General features: G+C 39.3%; 1 protein-coding gene across 4 annotated transcripts in view; it reads right to left on the reverse strand.

The window, feature by feature from the left end:
- LOC126299050 (serine proteinase stubble) overlaps nucleotides 1-14,718 on the reverse strand; it is a 419,426-nt gene that overhangs the window by 42,869 nt on the left and 361,839 nt on the right. The window lies entirely within an intron of this gene.

Below are 14,718 nucleotides of genomic sequence, written 5' to 3' on the forward strand. Positions count from 1 at the left end.
ACTGAAGTCATACATTATGGAGTAAAGGAGACATAAGGAATACAGACACCTAACAATGAGACTGACAGAAAGTGCAATATGGAAAAAGCAGGATTGACTACAGGCCAAATTCAAGGCTGTAAAAAAATAGATAATTAGGGGAAAGATATATCTTGTCTATATGAAAATGAATGAGACCTTTGGAGAAAAGATGTAATTTCATAAATATTAAGAGTCTGGATGGCAAGCTAGTACTAAGCAAAAAAAGGAGAGCTGAAAGGTGCAAGGAATATATAGAGGGGTCTACATAAGAGAAACAAACCTGAGGCCACTATTACGGAAAGAGAAGAGGAAGTAGGTGAAGATGGGAGATATGATACTGAGAGAAGAATTTGACAAAGTAGTGAAAGACCTATGTAGGAACAAGGCCCCTCAAGTAGATGACATTTCCTCAGAATTATTGTGATCCTTGGGAGAACCAGCCATCAAAAAATTATTTCACCTTGTATGCAAAATAGATAAGACAGGCAAAATACCCTCACACTTCAGAAAGAATGTAATAGTTCTAATTCCAAAAAAGGAAGGTGCTGATAGGTGTGAATACTACCTAACCATCAGTTTAATAAGTAACTGGTTGCAAAATACTGACACAAGTTATTTACAGATGAACTGAAAAGCAGGCACAGGTAGACTTTGGTGGAGATCACTGTGGCTTGTGGAGAAATGTAGGAACACAGAAGGTGGTAGTGATCCTATGACTTTGCTTAGAAGATAGGTTGAAGAAAGACAATCCTACATTTATAAATTTTCTAAAATTGAAGAAAGATTTCTACAGTGTGGGCTGGACTAAACTCTTCAAAACTTTTAAGGTAGCAGCGATAAAACACAGTGGTCAAAATAAGTTTTATAGCTTGTACCGAAATGAGACTGTAGTTGTAAGAGTCAAAGGACATGAAAGTAAAGAATTGGACGAGTAAGTGAGTGAAACAGGGTTGCTACCTATCCCTGATAATCACTCCCTGCCGTGAGCAATCTGTGCTTAAACCCAAGGAGAAATCTGGAAAGGGTATTAAAGTCAGTGAAAATACATAAAGGCTTCGTGGTTTGGTGGTGACATTATAATTCTGGCAGAAACAGCAAAGGACTTGGAAGAACAACTGAGGGGAATGGGTAGAGTCTTGAAAACAGATTGTATACCTTTCCACCTATAGACAAAACTGTTTTACCTTTACCTGAAATGAACCAGTTTCCATATGTTATGACCTGAACAATCAGGTAAAAATACTGAGTAAATTCTCATGGTGATAGTTTTTTTCCAAAAAGTCTCTAGCATGATCATACTACTCAAAATAGAAACATATATAACATCGTACTGGCACTGCATGCACTGTTTAGACACTTTATATAATATATGAAGTGAGACGTTCCCAGTTTAAAGCATGCAGGAAGCACCTAGAACTATCAAAATATAGCAAAATATATAGCGTTTACCTCAGGAATGCATGCCTATGTCTTCATGTTGAAGTTTGACATGATCTGTTGCTCTCTGGTGGTCACAAAATGGAACAAACAATTGCCAAAGAGAAGCCAGGAAGTTGCTGAATCATTACAGTGTGGAGTGATGCAGAAAAGTGATGTACTTGAGCCACCATAAATTAAAAACCAAACCCACATGATTGTGCAGGCCAGGGTAGAAAGGGATAAGATAACATCAATAAAGGGAAAGCAAGGGTAATGGAATATTATAAAATTAAATTCAGAAAATTAGATTAGGAAATGAGATGCTAAGAGTTGTAGATGAGCTTTGTTTTTCAGGCAGCAAAATAACTTACAATGGCTGAACTGGGGAAGATATAACATGCACAATGATAAAGCAAAATAAAATAAAATAAAATAAAAAATATCTGGAAAAGAGGAATTCATTAACACTTGGTATAAACTGGAGTGTTAGGAAGCCTTTTCTGAAGGCATATCTCTGGAGTGTAGGCTAGTACTGAAGTGAAATGTGGACAATAGACAACTCAGACAATAAGAGAAAAGAAGCTTTTGAAATGTCATTATAGAAGATTGATGTTGGTTAGATGGTCAGAGCCAACAACAGTTGAGAAAGTATTTAACTGAATTGTGGGAAAAGGAAACTTACAGCACAACTCAACTAAAAGAAAAGACTGGTTGATATGACACATCATGAGGCATCAAGGAATTGTCAGTTTGGTAATGCATCTACACTTACATCTTCACAATTACTCTGCAATTCATAATTAAGTGCCTGGCAGAGGATTCATCAAACCAACTGTAAACTACTTCTCTACTGTGCTACTCTTGAATAGCGCATGGGAAAAACAAACACTTAAATCTTTCTGTGTGAGCTCTGATGTCTCCTATTTTATTGTTGTGATCATTTCTTCCTATGAAGGTGGGTGCCAACAAAATATCTTCACACACTGAGAAGAAAGTTGGTGATTGAAATTTCATGAGAAGGTCTTGCCGCAGAAGAGAATGCCTCTGTTTTAATAACTGCCACACCAGCTCATGTATTACACCTGTAGCACTCTCTCCCCTATTTTGTGATAATATATAACAAGCTGCCCTTCTTTGAACTTTTGCAATGTCCTTTGTTAGTCCTATCTGATGTGGATCCCACATAACACAGCAGTACTGCAGAAGAGGGTGAATAAGTGCAGTGTTAGCAGTCTCTTTAGCAGATCTGTTATGTATTATATGTGTTCTGACAATAAATTGCAGTCTTTGGTTTGCTTTCCCCACAAAATTATCTTTATAATAATTCCAATTTAAGTTACTTGTAACTGTAGTACCTAAGCATTTAATTGAGTTTACAGCCTTCAGATCTGTGTGACTTATTGTGTAACTGATATTTATCAAATTCTTTTTAGTGCTCATGTAGATGGATTCACACTTTTCAGGATTTAGAGACAGTTGCTAGTGTGGGGGGTAAGAATTGTAGTGGGAGATGAAAGCTTAAATACACTGAGCAGGCTCAGATAAATGTAGGTTGCTGCAGTTATGCTGACATGAAGAGGCTTGCACAGGGTAGAGCAGCATGGAGAGCAAATCAGTCTTTGGAGTGGAGATCACAACAACAACAATTATATGGTACTAAGTTTTTGCATTCTGTGAGGTACACAGCTTTATATTTCTGAATGTTTAAAGCAAGTTACCAACATCTGCACCATTTTTAAATCTTACCAATATCTAAGTGCAAATTTGTGGCACACACACACACACACACACACACACACACACAAAATGAAGGCCAAAAGCTCACTTTCCAACATCCTTTTTGTTGTGCCTATCTGCGACTCATGTTCCATTGTTTGATTCATCCTACACATCTGTTAAACTGTTTAAAGTTTTAATAAAAATTGTGAAGTAGCACCAGCATTCACTTACATTTGTTGCATTGTTTGGTCACAGTGATGAAGTCATCGGAGAAATCATGTTGTGTACTCTGATTAAAAAAGGTGTCACTAAGATGTATTGCTAATTCTGTAAACAGTTTCACTAACATATAGGCATATTTTATAATGCCTATGAAATTTAATTTATCAGCACACAAGCACTGGTTGCATATATATGAATTTCAAATGAAATCATAGAACAAGAACATGAAATATTTTCTCATATTCTCTGCAAATCCCTGAATTGGTCTGGAATTTGATTTTCCAGGACAACAGTGTGGTATGTTTAGTAACAGCTACAGCATATACAAAGTCTTATAAATTGTTGTTGCTGCAAGCACTGCTTGCGTCTAGCAGAGCTTGAGGACTTTCATTCTTTTGTGGAGTAAAGTGCAACTGGAATTTTTCGCTTTGCCATGCTATAAAACTCAAATTTTCTTTCTGCATGAAGATTAACTAATGTAATTTTCATAGATTATGATACTCCAATACATTTCAGTCCAGTATTCTGGATTTTATTTCATTAAACCTATCAAAATACTTGCCGAAGAAAGAAAGGGAACAAAATCATTTTTCATACATATGGCATCAAGATCACTAGGCCTAACACCAAGAGGTTTTTGGCTAAGATGAAAGGTTAGTTACATAATAAGGCCCTGGTACAATTTAAATACTTTAGCTGTAAAGGAGACTTTCAGGGGTCTGCTTTATTTGTAAAGTATATACATGTAAGACAAATCTTTTTTGGAACCATACACTTCCACCTACAATACAGTATTGATATTTGGAGTGGGGCACCAATGGAATACATGGACAGAGTTTTCAGAGCCCAGAAAAGAGCAATTAGGATAATAGCTAATATTAGTAAATGTCAGTACTGCAGAGAATACTTAATTACCGTACATATAAAATAGTGACAGTGGATTCACTGTATGTTTTCAGGGCTACACAGTTTGTAAAAGAAAATTTGGAACATAGTATAATAAATATATAAATCCATTATTAATACACAAGAAAAAGAGGGGATTACCACATAAAATTTAGTAATAAAAGAGCAGCAGATCATAGTCCATTTTTAGCTGGAAGACATTTTTATAACAGACTGCCAAATAACATAAAACTGTTAAATGGAAAGATAGGAGGGTAATCCCAAAAGTAAGGTCTCCTATTTTTTATATGTACATAGAACTGTTTATTTCTACAATGGTTTACAGCTCGAACATTTAGCTATTTTTCGACACAATCACCATTTCTGTTGATGCATTTTTGTAGATGCTGTGACAGTTTTTGTATGCCTGTATCATACCAGCTTGCCGCCATGCTGTTCAGAAAGTTATGAACCTCTCCTTTCACCTCGTCGTCGGAGCTGAACCACTTAACTTGCGGAACAGGTGACAGTCACTGGGAGCCATGTCAGGGCTGTAGGGTGAGTGGGTGATTATGTTCAACTGAAGCTGCTGCAGGAGAGCAATAGTTTGCCGAGCAATGTGTGGGTGAGCGTTGTCATGGAGAATGTGTACACCCTTGCTCAACATTCCTCTTCTCCGGTTCTGAGTTGCCTGTTTGAGATTTTTCACAGTCTTAGAGTACCTGTCAGCATTAATTGTGGTCCCAGTAGGCATAAAGTCGACCAACAATACCCCTTTCCGATCCCAAAAAACAGTTGTCATGACTTTACCGGCAGACTGTGTTTGTTTTAATTTCCGTGGCTTTGGACTGCCACTGGCATGGTTTTTGCTTGGTCTCAGGTGTAAAGTGGTATGCCCAGGTTTTTTCCCCTGTTACAATTGAGTCCAGAAAGTTGTCCTGTTCAGCTGGAAGGCAGTGAAGAAATTAGCAGGAAGCATTAACTCGTTGCCACATGTGGCCCTCAGTCAGTATGCGTGGCACCCATCTTGCACATATCTTCCAGTAGCTCAATGTTTCCGTTAAAATTCTGTGAGCAGTGCTTCGGGAAACCTCAGGAACCAATGTGCAGAGATCATCCAGGGTGATTTGCCAATCTTCATGCAAGCTTTGCTCAACCTTCAACATGGTCTCCTCAGAAATTGACGATCTCCCGCTTCTTTGTTCATCATGAATTTCGGTCTGTTCAGCTGCAAACTCTCTACACCACTTATGAACATTTTTGACATCCATTCACAACTCACCATACACTTCCGTCAATTGGATTTCAATCAGCGCAGTGCCCTTTGTGTTCAAAAACTGAATAACTGCACGTAATTCACACTTGGTGGTAACATCCAATGGGAGCTCCATTCTCAACGGCTGCCAAGCCAAGACTGAGCGCCTCAGTGTGGCGTACGCATGTTTACACACAGCATGTGAAGCACTCTTCATAACAGTGTGACCAACTGCCACACAAACAGAGTTCTGTACTCATAAAAAAATAGGAGACCTTACTTTTGGGATTACCCTCGAATTTAAGACAAAATTAAGGCAACTGTTCACTACTGAATTGTATTCCATCAAGGATTTTAATGCATGTTATGTATAATTTATCTTTATTTCTAAACTCTTATTAATGTTCAGATGTTTATAAACAGACTGTGTCCACGACTGTAAAAGTTATTATGAACAAACAAACCATTTATTTATTTATTTATTTATTAAGGTAAAGGGGTTTTTCCAATTATTATTTACTTCACCTTTGTGACAGCATTTAACTGCTGCTGTGAACTCAACACCATAATTCAATGTCAGTTAATACTGGAATGAAAATTATATGAAAGTGAATTGTCAGTTAGATTTTACAAATACCTCTTTACAGAGAAATCTGTTTTTAATCCCATAAATGTAGTTGTGACAAGTTACACAAGTAAAAACATCGTGTTGACATTTTCTCTGTCCTCATAAAGGTTTGCAATTATGTAAATGATACCATTTTACTTGGGGAATTCAAATTTGGTGATATAAGTGACATACCACTTACATGGTTCGAGTGTTTGTCCACGACAGGAAACAGGAGAGACCAAATTGCATGACAGCAAATGGGCCATGAAAAATAAATCCAAAAAATTGTAACCCAATCAAAATATCAATTCAGCCTGCTTTACACTTAGAAGGAGGTCACATTATTGTGATTTCTGCCAAAAATCATATCATATTTTGCATAATACTTGGACTCTGTGATACCTTACAGTATAATCTTATGTAGCAATCTATCAAAGTTCAGAATGAGTGCGATGGAACAGTGATAAGACACTGGACTTGCATTTGTGAGGACATTGATTAAAATTCCCATCTGGAAGTCCCGATTTATGTTTCCCATGGTTGGCATAAATAACTTGATGGTTAATTCCATTGAATGGGACATGGATTATTTCCTTTCCAACTCTGAGCCTGTGCTCATCTCCAATGACCGCCATTGGCATGGCACTGAAACCTAAGTGACCTTTTTTCTTTTGAATTCAATAGTTCTTTGTGTAGAAATGAGCAATAAAAATATTGTTAAGAGTTGATAGTCGAATATTTATTGAGGAATCTTCAAATAAAGTTTATGGAAGACTACAGGAGAAAAATGTCATTCACACCATCAGTCATACATTCACTACATCAGTCGTTAACACATTTTTATGTCCCTACACACTTTAAAGACAACTAATCTAGAGTATGGCACGTGCATGGAGAACAGCTGCCTTTGATGTTTTCTATGGCACAATACTGGCTGCTTTCAAGTTGTGTAAGTAGACATTATTCATGACTTCTTTCCTTTAGCAGTCGGTGTGAATACTGGTTATCAGTAGTCTGGTAAGCAGCAAATATTTAGTCTGTACGACTTCACATACTTCTACCTCCTTAACTTCTGTGTAGGTGTTACAGATGACTTTTTTTATAATTTGGTCTATATACTTCAGTCGTAGTTTGACTCTCATTATTTATCCAAATCTGCTGTTCAATTGCTGTGAATGTCTGCAGTTGTGCAACATCCTTATATTTTATAGTAATCATAGACAAACCACCACCACCACCACCACCACCACCACCACCACTACAGGTCTCTTCCAAAATTTAGTGCTAATATTTTCTCCAGTTGTTTTGGTGGTTCTGAATATAATGTGTGATTGGTTCTATTTTAAATTACTTCAACATGTATTCTTCCTTTTGTGATACCATTTGGTAGAACCAATTGTTTGTCTCGAGAATTTCATTTCACAGGCTGCAGGCTGTTAGTCCTTTTTGCATCTTTTGCCTATATTGTCCAATCTTCACTGCCACAGCACAAGTCTTTCTAAGGTCTTATAAAGGTGTATTCTCATGTGCTTTAGGACTAAGGATTTTGTTACATCATTAATGACTGCCACTATTTTTGTGCGCCTGATGCCATTTTTCAGCTAGGTCTGTTGCTTCCAGAAAGAATAAGTGAATGTTTTCACTCTTTTCAAAATTTTACTTTTCAAGTAGAACTTAATCTGAACTGGGTATTTTCCACACAAGGCAATAGGTTTTTTTTTTTCCGTGCTGTATTACTCACATGTAATCTATAAACTGTGGGCAGAATGCTGCAAGTAATCCTCCAAAGATGCAGCAATAGCTAAATCATCTGCAAGAAATAAAGCTTTGTTTTTCTGCCAGTGTCAATGAAGCCATATGGTATTTGTCTCCAGTATTGGATGATTTCATTCATACAAATGATACGCAAGACTGCTGAAAGGCCACATCCCTGTTGTACGCCGCCCCCCCCCCCCCCCCCCCCCTCCCCCCGATAATTTGTCCTCGTTCCAGACACAGATTAAATTTGTTCTGTAAATTTTGTATGTACTATCCATAATTTGCTGGGGAACATGATCATCTGCCAGAATCTGTAATAATTTGTTTCTTTTGACTTTATCAAAAGCTGTTTTGAAGTTGACAAAGGCCATATTTCTTTTCTGGAGTGAATTTTCTATGTTTTTCTATCAGAAATTTCAATAACAAATAGCCATCCTAGCAAGGTATTTCTTTCTTAAAAACTTTTTGCTCCTCGCCCATGATGGGTTCATAGTGCCTGTACAGCTGATGATGTTGGCAAAAATTTTAAATGACTAGTTCATTAACTGTATTCGTTGGAAGTTATCCTCTGTGTGACTCGCTTGGAGTCAGTGAGGATAAAATTACACTTATAATAGAGGCTTATAATGAATCATTGGATATTTCATCCAATGATGGAAAAAGAAGAAGCCTTAATATACAATACAATAAAAAAAAACTATCATTTGCCACACACTTTTTAATGCTTCAAAGAGTATAGCTGCAGATTTTAATCACAGTATTCTTACATTATCATACAAGTACACTTACTTTTTACACAAATTCATTTGAAATAATAAATACTTAGTTTCAAATGAACTTTAACGTATGGTCATCAGCAATTGAATTAGTGGCACCCTGTTTTAATACCTAATAGTGTGCAGTACCCCATTTTGTACTGGTGATAGTAGCAATGCATCATGGCACAGGCTCTATCAGACACAAAAGGATTTTAGGAGATACCTTGATCCACGACTGCTCAACCACCACTGGTAAGTGATGGATATTGAATGGAGTTGGATCCAAGGCAGACGCAGTTCACTTGATGGTGTTGCAAAAGGGCTCAATAGGATTGAGGTCAAGTTAACTGGGGAGGCACAAAAGCATCCTCGTGTGTATGGAGTGGTACTCAAACCATTCTAACAACTGGGAAGCCATGTGATTGAACATTTTCTTACTGCAGGTACAGGTTTCATATAGAGTAATGTGGGTGAACCAACTGACACACACAGTCTGATGTTTTGTTTACTAATGAGAGATGATGACAGACAGAGCACAGAAACCATTTCATCACATGTGAGCATCCCTCACATGAGAATACCTCTAGCATCTTCAGCTGTGCACTGTTAGCTGTTTATGATAGTCTGCTAGATTAAGGCCCCATTGAAGTGGCAAATTAGGAACCAATCCAGCACTTATCAGTAACTTGATAAGTGGTTAATCAGAGAGACTTATTAATTTGGGGAGCTAAAAAACTTTTGATGTGAAGTTACTAAGGCAATTTTAAAGAAAATATATTGCATGTTATGTTCAGAATGGCAGATGACATGATGCGAAATGTGTGGGGGCAGGATCACAGGCTGAGGGAGGGGAGTGGAGGGGAGGAAGATCACAATTTGTTCCTGTCTTTATCCCTCTAGCCACCTAAATATAATTTGCTGTCATGTCAACTTTGAACATGCGTGATATGCCTAGAATTTCAATAATAATAACAGTACATTACATAAAATGTTATAATTATAATAAAATGTTTAATATTACTGGACTATAATAATGTTTTTTTTAACTTGTTTGGGTCACAGGTGGGTCACAGTAATTGCGTTTATGTTCCGCTGTCATCTTTTGCTTGTGGTGTTCTTGGTGAAGTTTAGTAGCTGTCCTCTTATCAGTATTTTGAGTATTTCTGTTAGTCCTGTATTCCTTCAATTTCCTGCTGAAGTCTACATTGTGTTCTTTGTACTATTTCCTTGTCTCATTGAGGCTAACTTCTGTAAGGGATGGTATGAAGGTTCTAGTTTCAGTAGCTAAATGGTAGTCACCCCTGTTAGTTATTTTATCTTGCCTAATATTTAGTTCTGCAAAGTCTTTCTCTAAGTGCTTGGTCCACAGGGATTCAGTGGCTGCTTTGAGATCTTATAAGACAGCCTATGGGGTCCATTCTGTATAGGTAGCTATAGACAGCTAGTTGTCTTCTTCTAATGGTACTGGTGAGGTTTTCTTGATACCGGTAGAATTCATGATCAGATTTGCAGCATTTTCTCCCATCTGGTAGGACCCTTCATATCACTACTTTACTGCAGGAATTTCTTTACTTGAAATAAGGGGACACTTAATGTGATCTTCATGGTTAGGGATAGGCTCCCTGCTGCATAGAGGACTGACTACTGTGTTATATTGTCTCAGTGTGATGTTTATCAATAGATGTTTTGTTGTGAACATTTTTCTACAAGCATCCTATGGCCTATCTAGTATTAGTTTCCTTTGTTGGAGAGCTACCATTTCATTGAGATCAAAATAACAGTTTGTTGACATCAGTGCTTGGAACATCCCCTGGCATAACTTCGAAGAATTTGTGATTCAGAGAAATAAACCATTTGAAAATAGTGGGAACATAATAATTTACACAATATATAATAGTAGTGGGCACTCATCATCATCAGTATTTCACTCAGTACAATGACTGTGAACACAGTTCTGCAGACTATGGTTATGCAAGCATGTAAATTAGGGTAGTACTATTTCTTTCAGTCATTTCTGGCTACATTTGGAAAGTTGGTCTTTGTGTTGCCATTCTTCTTAGGGGAGAATCCTTCCCTGCCTGTCTTGCCCTATTCAGATTCCCTTGGTTTACTGTTTCTATATATGGGTTCACAAAGTGCATTGGATTCAATATTAAGAATAGGTATGGCCAGCCCACTGTGAATGGACGTGTTTTTCTGGCTGTAGCATTCTCTGAGAAAGTCGGGCTGAAAGCTTAGTCTTGTGAGCAGCCCTCATGCAAGCAACAGAAAAATATCCTGTCTTAAACACAGCTTGTAAATTCTAAAATTTCTTGCTAGTTTAGAGAATCTTATTTTCATGCTATTTGATACTGTGAGGTAAGGAGAAGAATTTGTAAATTAATATACACTGAGGTGGAAAAAGTCACAGGATATCTCCTAATATCGTTTCGGGCCTCTTTTTGCCCAGTGTAGTGCAACTACTCAACGTTGTATGAACTCATTAAGTCGCTGGAAGCCCCCTGTAGAGGTGACAGAAGAGGTTCTTAACTTTCTGAACAGCATGGCGACGACATGGTATGGCATGGGCATACAAAAACTGCCACAGCATCTACAAAAATGCATCGACGAAAATGGTGATTATGTCGAAAAATAGCTAATTGTTCAAGCTATAGACTGATGTAAATCATTGAAGAAATAAACATGTCTATGTACTTATAAAAAATAGGAGACCTTTCTTTTGGGATTACCCTCGTACATATCTAAAGCTTACAGTACTGCTGCTACTTTTAATGTTTCCCTATTTGTTTAGTAAGAACAGCTGTTTTTTAATTGTGCGAAATCCACTTTTCAGCCGGCCGTGGCAGTGGCCTAGCGGTTCTAGGCGCCTTAGTCTCGAACCGTGTGACTGCTACGGTCGCAGGTTCGAATCCTGCCTTGGGCATGGATGTGTGTGATGTCCTTAGGTTAGTTAGGTTTAAGTAATTCTAAGTTCTAGGGGACTGATGACCTCCGATGTTAAGCCCCATAGTGCTCTAAGCCATTTGAACCTCTTTTTCCACTTTTTGGTCTCTCATTTAAATATGTGAATAATTTCAGTTAATCTACTGTCACAGTCCGATACAGTTCTACGAGATGTATCCGTAGACACCTCGTTTTTTGCAATCGCATGATGCGTTGCAGGATATTCACCTTTACAGTCCAGGTATATTTATAAATTTAACTTCAATACCTTATAAACTAATGAGGATATCGAAGGCTTTTTTCCGCTTCAAATGAGGCTCTTCAGTGACAAAGATGGTTGAATAAACATTAATTTTAGGGTAAACTTTAATTTTGAACTGGACGCGAAAAGCCGCCATGAGAAACGAGCAGCCATTGTGATCTCCAACGGGAGGGTTTTCACGGTCACGCGGTCACCTTAGCGGCCCGTGGAAGTCCAGAGACAACCCCATCTGTGGAGCATAATGTGAAACTGGCCGTCCACGTGCTCCTGTCAAGCTTATTTCAGCTATCAACAGGAATATGACCCGATCTGAGCCGCCGCCTGTGTGTCTGCGGTCGCGTGTTTGTGTTTGAGCAAAGTGTATCTTCCCTTTACAATAAGCTGTCGTGTTACAATAGGTGGGGCTGATATAGTGCCTGTAGCTGGGGAAGGACTATTGTGCAGCACCGATGGAGCTGTTATTTCGCCTGTGGCTGGGAAAGTGTAAGGATTATTGTACAGCACAGGTGGATCTGTTGCGGCGCCTTTAGCTTGGAAAATTATAGGATTATTGAACAGCACAGGTGCGGCTGGTAAAGCACCTGTAGCAGGATCATTGGTATCCGAGAGCTCTTGGAGTGGGGCCACTGGATAGATCTCTCAGAGCGAGACAAGTTATTAATAAAGAGTGAAAGGAGTAATAAACTACGGAAGTTCGGATAGATTCCTCCGTCTCAATGTCTTGAACACAACCAAAGCAACGTTACCATGGATCCCCTACTGCTGTAAATAAACTTTTCCGAATCGCTGAGATATAAGAATATGGAGCAAAAGGCCTGTTCACGCAGGCCAGTATTGCCGAAACAGTAGGGTAGCGGTTGAACTGATCTGTTTGCATAGGTCAGTTCTGTTCCTCATAGATTAATGAAGGATTTAGTCTGCAGTACATTCATTGTTAATGATAAGTAATAGGCTATTAGTGTGAAGTTGTAGAGGATCATACAGGGAGGAGTGAACAAAAGTAAATCAGATCGTAGGGTTAGGAAGCCATCCTGATACTTGTTCACTCCCACGTAGTGAAGCCAAAAGCTGCTCTCCAATAAAGGAGGAATTTGACAAAGGGAACCATGTACATCGTACAGAGACCTATTTTTAGAGCCAAATGCTAGTGAAGTGGGACAGAAGGTTTACATAGTGGAAAGGACAAAGTGATAACATGAGTAGAGGTGGAAACGTGAAGTATGAATAATTGTAAATAAACCAGTATCTGTGTTACAAGAAAATTTCTTTTTAAAAAGGAGGAAATGTATAGGGAAGAAGTTAAACGAGACTAAAACCCAGTGATGGAGCGCCAGGATGGTAATTATGCCTCATGGTGGAGTCAGCTTCCTACAACTAACTGAGCGAGTATGAAAGGGCTCAAATTATTGTCTTCCGAGTGGCTGAATGCTCTGTTTGAAGAACTGCCATAGAAGTTAGACGTGCTGTGTCAGTTGTACAACGATGATGGTACCACTGGTCACGCGGACGTTCTCACACCTGATGGCGAGGTTCTGGATGTCCACACAGCACACGCGCCGGCCAGAATCGTCGTACTGTAAGGGCATCAGTGACAGATTGTACAGCTACCACCGCACAGGTAAGAGGGCTTGTGAGCCCAGACGTGTCAACACGAACTACTGTGAACCGGTTATTAGCAGTGCGATCGTGGGAACGCACATCTCTAATCTGTCTTCCTCTCACGCCACAGCATCTACGTGCACGGGCTCGACTGGTGCGGTCAGAGGATCACTTGGAAACATGGAATGGCACGCTGTGGTCTTCACCGGTAGAAGTGTGTACGCAAGAGATGGTCGTTTGCGTGTACAGTATAGACTTGGTGAGTTCTGTCTTGTAGAGTGCGTTCATACAAAACACGCTGGCACCACCCCAGGCCTTAAGGCCTGAGGTGCCATGACCTACATACAACTCCCGTTCAGTTTTGAGGTTACCGGAGGGTGGCGCTCACCAGCGCTCGGTATATTCAGAATGTTGTTAGGCCCGTTCTTTTGCCGTTCTTGCAACAGGAAGGTGATGAGCTGTTCCAACAGGATAATGCTGGCCCACACACTGCCCGTGAAACTCAACGTGATCAGCAACTTCCTTGGCCAGTATGATCTCCAGACATGTCTCCAATCGAGCACGTGTGCAATATGATAGGATGAGAAGCGACTCACGCGAATCGTCAACCAACTCTTGCAGAACTACGTGAATAGGTGGAGCAGGTGTGGCATAACGTATCCCAGGTTAGTATTCGCCATCTCTACCCTCGACTGAATGCCAGAGTCAGCTCCTGCATTGCCGCCATGGAGGCTACATCAGGTACTATTATGAGTATTCAGCATGGCTCGATACCTGGTGCCTCAGAAGTACCTGTGCTATTGATCTGTAAATTTAATCATTTCATGTACTCCAGATGCATTGTTGCATCAATAAATTTTAGGTGAATAGGAAACCTCGGAAAGGGCGTTCTGAGTTTTTCCCCAGCAGTTTATATATCTGAATGTTGTTTGCTCTGTCGGGCATATCCGACAGAACAGACTGTACTCAAACACTAAAGACATTTCTGTAAGAACGTGATGGCTCCTTGACGTTTGCTTCAATGTGGATGCATTAATATCGTCCTACGGAAATCAATAAGTTGAAAAAATAAACTGAACTCCATCCGAACAGGCCTTGGAAGGCCCAATGGTACCGACCGGCCGCCGTGTCATCCTCGCCCACAGGCGTCACTGGATGCGGATATGGAGGGGTATGTGGTCAGCACATCGCTCTTCCGGCTGAATGTCAGTTTACGAGACTGGAGCCGCTACTTCTCAATCAAGTAGCTCCTCAGTTTGCCTCACAA

This window comes from Schistocerca gregaria, chromosome X (assembly GCF_023897955.1).
Source record: "Schistocerca gregaria isolate iqSchGreg1 chromosome X, iqSchGreg1.2, whole genome shotgun sequence".
In the NCBI taxonomy this organism is placed as follows: Eukaryota; Metazoa; Arthropoda; class Insecta; order Orthoptera; family Acrididae; genus Schistocerca; species Schistocerca gregaria.